This window comes from Drosophila yakuba, chromosome 2L, assembly GCF_016746365.2.
Source record: "Drosophila yakuba strain Tai18E2 chromosome 2L, Prin_Dyak_Tai18E2_2.1, whole genome shotgun sequence".
In the NCBI taxonomy this organism is placed as follows: Eukaryota; Metazoa; Arthropoda; class Insecta; order Diptera; family Drosophilidae; genus Drosophila; species Drosophila yakuba.
In genome coordinates this window covers 7,887,536-7,894,719 of record NC_052527.2, presented here as the reverse complement: position 1 = coordinate 7,894,719, position 7,184 = coordinate 7,887,536, and the positions used below count along the sequence as shown (strand labels likewise).

Here is a 7,184-nt window from a genome sequence, read left to right as displayed (position 1 = left end):
ATAGCCCCACTCTATATATCCATACCTATATGCCACACATGCACGTATATGCACATATGTACATATATACATATGTACATACATATGGCAGATGTGGGACTCACGGCTCATAAATATGCATTTCAGATGCGGCAAACTGGCTCCATTGTGCCGCCGTGTTGGCCGCATATTAGTGGCAAATATTGCTGGTCGCCATGAAAGCTGCATTGTGAAAATGAAATTTTCATTTATGCCTCCGCTCCGCAGTTGTTAATCAAAGGCCAGTTGCACTTGCACTTGCTGTTGCACAATAATAATCTGCAACACTTGTCCGCTCAGCCGAGCGTTATTATAATGCAAAACAGATGACAATTATCGCGGCATCAAAAGAGGGCTTTTTGCCTGTGTCAGCGCGGATGAAAAATACATAAAATCTAAAAAATGAATGGAAATTATAGATAAAACTAAAATGTATTAGCTGGCGCATGACCAAAGCGGAAAATAATCCATTCAAGAATTAGTAAAGTATGAATGATATTGTTTCCGTATTGTATAAAAATATGTTTTTTCTTAAGGACATATTTCCTTATGGGTTATAATATGTGTTTAAACTCCTCTATAAGTAGGACTTTATATCATTTGCAAAGGAAGAATTTTCTTTTGGTGCTATCCAAAAAAGTTTCTGTTTTTATCGAGCCCACCACTCAGGAATCATTCAAACAGCAATCAGTCTTGAGATGGCTGTAAAACTTTTTGAATTGTGCAGTGTCGCTCGCAATAGTGCTATCTCTTTCACCTATTCCCATCTCACTCAGCAACTAGCTCTTTCTACGCTTTTGCGAGTTGCAGCAATGAGCAAATAAATTCACCGCATACAAAAATTTATAACGCCAACTTTTCTCATTAAATTTTATAAAAGGCGGCATATTTTAAACTTTTTCGACAATAACGGCATTATCTCACCTGGCCAAAAAGGGGGCTTTGGTGGCAAAAAGTGGGGACTTGGGCCCTGAGGCATTGCAGTAGTTGGGCGAGCACTCAAGCGGCAACGAAACTTAATTTCTATTCATTTGCTAAAATTCATTCGGCGGGAGAAAGACAAAAGGCGGGGGGGAGGGGAAATGGAGCAAATGCGGTGGGTACACTTGGAGAAATAGAGTGCTCAACTATATTTTAGGTGCTCAGCCATATAGAAGAACCCATTTGAATACACTTTACAGAAACAGGAAGTAATAACTTTGCATTCTACAGCCTAACCAATATCAGTATGTGTTTTTTTGAGTGTATAAATAAGCACGTGTGTGTGCGGGCACGGTGGGTATATCAGGAGGGAGCGGGGCTGGCGAGCAGTCATATTGGCAGCGGAAATGGAAGCGAAACTTTTGTCTTCACACTCGTGAATATAATGCCACGACAGAATGGATGAAATTAAGAAAACTAAAGGTAAGCAGATTAAGGAAGCGAGAACAGAGTGATGAGGGGTGAGGGGTGGAAAGGGGAGGTGCCGGGGTTGACGGGCAAAAAATAGTTTTCCAATTAAACTTTATCCTTTTGCTTTAATTTACCGGTTTCATGCCTTGTCGCCTCTTTCGACCGCAGAGTTGAGCGGAGAAAAGCGAGCTGCAAGCCGAAATCCCATTTTAAAGTTTTCCATTTTCCATTTCCCGTTTCCCGGTTGCCTTCTACCATTTGGCCCAAAAAACTGAGTGGCAACAGCGATTTCTTCTTTGACTGCCACCGGTTCTGTTTCTGCATTTGTTTCAGCGTTTTGAAGAGTTTTTCAAGACTCTGATTTGGTCTCCCAAAAACTGGAAATGGATAAGCAATGTGCAGGCTTCTCATAAGAACTTAAATTGTGATCAGCCGAAAATAAAAACCCAAGAAGCGAAAGAAGAACGAAGCCAAAGGAAGGAGAGAAGGCAAAAATGTGAACATTTTTCTCCCAGAATTGTTTCATGTATTCCCAATATTAATTTGGTCAATTTATATTTTATTTGGAATTTTTAAATTGGTAACGTTTTTCGGCCACATATCGCACTGACCCATCAGCCCAAAGGATCACTCCAGCGGATATCTTTCTGTCTCCCATTCTTTCATTCCTGTCCCTGGCTTATTTCCTTCTGTGTGTGTGTTTGAGTGTGTATCTGTGTGTGTGAGTGTGTGTGTGTGTGCGTGTTAAGTGGCTTAAATGGATCCAGCCAAGATTGTCATATGAGGGGGCTGCAGCGGGGAAGCTCCCACACACATATGGAAAAATATGGTACCCCATATTCCTCGAGATTCCCCGAAGATTTGAACATTTGCACGACTAACATTTTGACCAACCCCTTCCATAGTTTTTATTCCCGGTAAATACACTGAAAAGTATACTTTCTTATTAGGCTAAATTTCTTAATGGATTCACAGGAAAATACAGTGCGCAAATGTTATCAATTTTTTAGGAATATTGTTGGAATTACTTCAAGATAAGTACTTGGTTCATATTCTAAAACACTTTACATTATCACTTTAAATTATCATACATCAAACTTAAATATGTACATCACTTTAATTTGTCTAAAAATAGGATTTGCTAGGATTTTCTTAACGTGTTAATGACATCATTATATAAATTCAAAATATTGTTAATTTTAAATTATTACTGGATTTGGTTTGTCTATATCCACTCTGAAAGCATTTGTACCCCCTGATTTGATGGCTCTTTTTCTCTGAGTGTGTTCATTGTTATGGTTATGATATTGTTGCCGCCTTTGCCGCTCCTGTTCCTGTTCCTGTCGCAGCCCCTCAGCATTCGCATATGAATCCATCCATCCAAAACAGCAGTTACCGCTGGACGAGCCGCGCCGTTTATCCTCATCCGCGGTCAGCCAAATAGAAGGCGAAGTCAGAAGGTCCGGTCTCCGGTCTCTGGTCTCATCTGTGCTGTGCCCAGTAGCATGCCAGATAAATCAATGTGTCAACACCTCTTTTTGTGCTGTCAGTTTTTTATGGTTTTCGATGATATTTCGCCTATTGTCAGGCCGGCGACGCACGCGGCTCGCTCTTGACCAGTTTGCCACTTTGCCAGTTTGCCAGTTTGCCAGCCGATGTCCATATGCCCATTTGGTTAAATCGGCCGGACATTGCGCCTTTGGAGTTCGAGTTGGAGTGCGAGCTGGGCCCGGATCGGATCGGAGTCAGTAGCTGCTGACATGGCCATCGCTCAGTGCTTTTTGTCTGGCCTTTAGTGCAAGAATTATGGGTGCCCCCAGCTCCTGCCTCCAGAATCCTCTCCCGAACCCTTCGGCTTCTGCCTCTCAAACTGCTGGCCAATGATGGAAACATTTCCAGCGATGCAAGGCATCCGCGGACCACTGCAACTGGATCAATTTCAGTGGCGAAACGTTTAACGTGGCCACTGTCGTCTCTCCGTCAACCTGTCCTTTCAAACGAACCCCTTTGCAGCCTCCGCCCCTGTCGACCATCCTGCTCCTTTCGCGCGCGGAGCTTGCGAAATTTGAATTGTCTGCTTTTTAGCAAAGATTTATGGCAGTCTCGTTAAATTTTAATATAAAATAAAAGTTTTTAGAAAATCATGCGAACGGTGAGTCGTCCCGTCCGTCTGGTTGGGCCAGCATAAATGGCCTGCTCGTACAGTTCGATTGACATGCAAAGCGAATTAGCTGGCCATAAATCGTAGCCAGCCCAAGTGGAGTTAAAATATCTGCAATTATTACAAATTTACAAGCGACCAACTCTGTTCAGTCGTAAAAGTACAACTTGAACGCAGCAAAACTTGAAGCTGCAAGAACTGAGCGATTCTCGGTAGCCGTTGGGGCTACGAAAACCCTCATAAAATTGCCCTAAAGACTTAGAACCCATTCAACATTAGAGCTTCTTTGCAGCGAAGAAAATAGTAAAAGAAGTGGTCTTCAAAAGAAACCAAGTTATTTGGCTGTAGAAGAAATCCGTGTCGGAAAAAGGAAGTTATGGTCACTAAAGAGGAAATTATCTAGGCAAATTGATCATATCTCTGCAAAAGTTTAATAAGAACGTATCTGTAAAAAAGATCAATTGTTGAAAAATATTTTACTGTTCTCGCTTGAGGCATTGTCCTTTCAACAGTAATCGATCACCTGCGACTTGCAACCACATCGATTACACATCCTCACCCGTTTTTCTTTAAGTTTTTACCACCAAGGCACCTCATACCAATTGCCTGACAAATAAAAAATAATTAGGCATTTAGCACGAAATCCGGGAAAAAGTCGAACTCTAACAAAGAGCCGCAGATTGCGGGCCATCGACCAGAGGAATCTCGAAAAAGTTCAAATAACTTGAGAATTGTAACAAATCATTGCTTTAAAGCTGCTGCGATGTGCTGTTGTCATTGCCATTGTCATTCGCCATAAATGCGAGCGTTTATGAAACATAATTTGATCGGAGCAAATGCCTCGGTGTCGTCATTGACGTTGACACCGAGCCGACAAGATGTCCAGATAACAGGGCGGTAAAAGATGGGGCTTGGCATTGGGGAATGGGTATGGGGATGGGGATGGGGATGCGGATGGGAATGGGGATTGAAGTGCGTGCGGTGGCTTTGAAAGACCGCCCCGAAAAAGTGCGGAATCAAAACTCCAAGTCGGCTTTCTTCAGGCTGCCCCCAAAAAATCGTGCTGCTCTTGAAATCTTCGAGCTCGTTTAGCGCTCATTTGCGGTCCATATGGGGCACAGTGAAGCATGCATGTAGTGCACATATATTTTTGGAAAATTAGGCACCTTTTAATAGCAGACTATCTTTACTGAAATGGGCTTTTATCAATAGCATACGAGTTATTCAAACTAAAAAGGTAGCGTGTATTCTCTACAAATTCAATGTCTTTTTAACTAACTAAATAAGTGAAAATAAATCTAAAAAATTATCTTTAAGCTTTAAAAATTTTAATAAAATTATTCAACAATTACTGTAAATTTTTATGAGTGGCAAAATTAATTTTGAAAAATGTGTTTTTAAATGACAAAATGTATTGCCTCATGCGCAAAGCGAAGCCTACCTGTGTTTTGCAAGCATAGGCTTCACTGTAGTAGTCGTAGTTGATTCTTGCGATGATGATGGTGTTGCTGCCGTTGCTGCTGCTGTTGCTGCTGCTGTTGCGGCTGTTGCTGCTGCGGCTGCTGTCGTGTCGGCTCGTGTTGACGACGTCGACGACACATAAATTGCGATTAAAATGATTAATGCTCAACGCACGGCGCAATGTTAATTGCCACCGCTGCGAACTCGGCTTAAAGGCCCGATCTCTGGCTATATATGCATGTATATATGGTCACTCTTTCCGATTTGTGGTTCCTGTTGTTGTTGCTGCTGCTGCCACAGCGGCTGCTGCTATTTGCATAAATTTGTTTTGACGCTTGTAATGAGCTGTTTGTGGCATTTTCACTGCCACTATCGAAAAACTTTTATCGGCCTCAAGTGGAGAGACCGACAATAATTTCCATGTTCGTTTTTTAATGTTTTCTCGCTTCTTTTGTTTTTTTTTTTTTAATTTTTCCAACCCAGCCGCAGCATATTTGATATTATTATAAAGCATCTTTAGGCAGCGGATCCGCTAATCGCCAGTTAGCCATCGCTTTCGAACGGAAGTTGCCGGTTTTTGGGCAAAACAATTTTGGGATCGGGGATCCACTGGGGCCGCGGATGAATGAAATTCATAAGCGCCAGCCAAGTGCTACTTATAAGAAATTTGCTGGTCTTAAGTCTTAAGCGATCGCACAATCAGATAGACAATCCATGTTTTGGCGGAATTTGTTTTGCGAATGAGGTTGCCAGAAGTCGCAGGTATGAGTGTGCTAAAAAGGAATCAACATTATAATTCTGAGGAATTTATAATAAATATGTATTCAAAGAAGATGAATTAGAAAATTGATTAAATATAATGCTAACGAAAGGCAACCCCCTTGAAAAGTGGGCGTGGCACTGGGGCTCTTCGGTGTTATGATGGGCTTACATTCATCAAATGGATTCACGATTTGTCAAACATTTAGCCATTCAGTTGGAACAAGATAGAGGCCTGTTTCCAAAGCGATCGCTTCATTGATATGTAAATCGCATGTGCCCATATTGTTTATGGCCCCAGATGCCATGGCAAAAGTTGTTCAATATCACTCCTATACATACGAACATCTATCTATTTGGAATCTATCTGCGATTTGGGTGTGTTCCGGTCGGGGGTCGAGTGGAAATCCATTCTCATTGCTCACTGAATCCGATGGGCGAGGGAAGCCAGACAATTGCAACAATGTAAATCAATCAGTTGGCTGTTGGCTGGCTGACTATTGGTAAATTTTATATTTAATTTAGTATTTCCGTTATTAAAATCAAAATAAAAGCATTTAAAACTCACCTGCACAATAATTTACTGGCTGCACCCCAAATTGCTGCCATTGTCGTGCTGTTGTTGTTGCTGTTTACACAAGCAGCACATACGAAATTTATAATCACAATAACAGCAAAATGAACAATAATATTTGTTAACGCTCGAATAGACCCGCGCCCAATAATTTTATTGAATCCCCAATACACACACACACACACACACACACACACACACACAGAGGTCCACAATTTAATTTGAAAAACAAAACAAAAGTGGAAGCTCACGGATAGAAAGATACAAAGATACACTTGCGGCATACAGTAGCAGCAAGCACAGAGTTTTGGATTCGGAACGACTCGATTCGATTCGTTTCGATTCGCGTGAATTTCGATTTTCATAAAATTAATGAATATTTAAATTGTGTTCCATGCAAAACGCCGCCGGAAACGCGCTTTGCTGGAGCCACCTGTAGTCTGTAGTCTGTATCTGTATCGGTATCTGTATCTATATCTGTGTTTGTATCGCCATCCGTATCTGTATCTGCGTTTGTTTATCATCGGACTGGCTTGGCCGGATGCCCACCCACACAAAAGTATCTCTAGATACAGCGTATCGATTGGGAGACAACTGCAGATCGCATTCTGATTTGGCGCACAAAAATCACTTTTCCTCTCGGTCCCCATTTAAAATGATTTTTCTTGACTTTTCGGTGGGTCCGGCGTTGATTTGAACCAATCCATTGGCTGCCGCCACTTGGTTAAGCACATGAATGAGCTTCGATCACAATAAACAAACAGATTCACGGTTAATAATTTGAAATTGTACAGATACGCACAGATACGCACTCGCTAA

At 41.6% G+C, this 7,184-nt stretch overlaps 1 long non-coding RNA gene across 3 annotated transcripts; it reads right to left on the bottom strand.

Moving 5' to 3' along the window:
• Nucleotides 1-2,508: 2,508 nt before the first annotated feature.
• On the bottom strand, nucleotides 2,509-6,594 carry LOC120320707. Of its 3 annotated transcripts, none has more exons than XR_005560228.2 (3): nucleotides 6,360-6,594; nucleotides 5,964-6,288; nucleotides 2,509-5,805 (listed from the first exon to the last, which is right to left on the bottom strand). It is a non-coding gene; the product is annotated as an uncharacterized LOC120320707 (long non-coding RNA). The 3 variants fall into 3 exon arrangements; XR_005560230.1 differs by having other exon boundaries at nucleotides 6,134-6,288; nucleotides 6,360-6,592; XR_005560229.2 differs by having other exon boundaries at nucleotides 6,138-6,288; nucleotides 6,360-6,592.
• Between the last annotated feature and the right edge of the window lie 590 nt (nucleotides 6,595-7,184).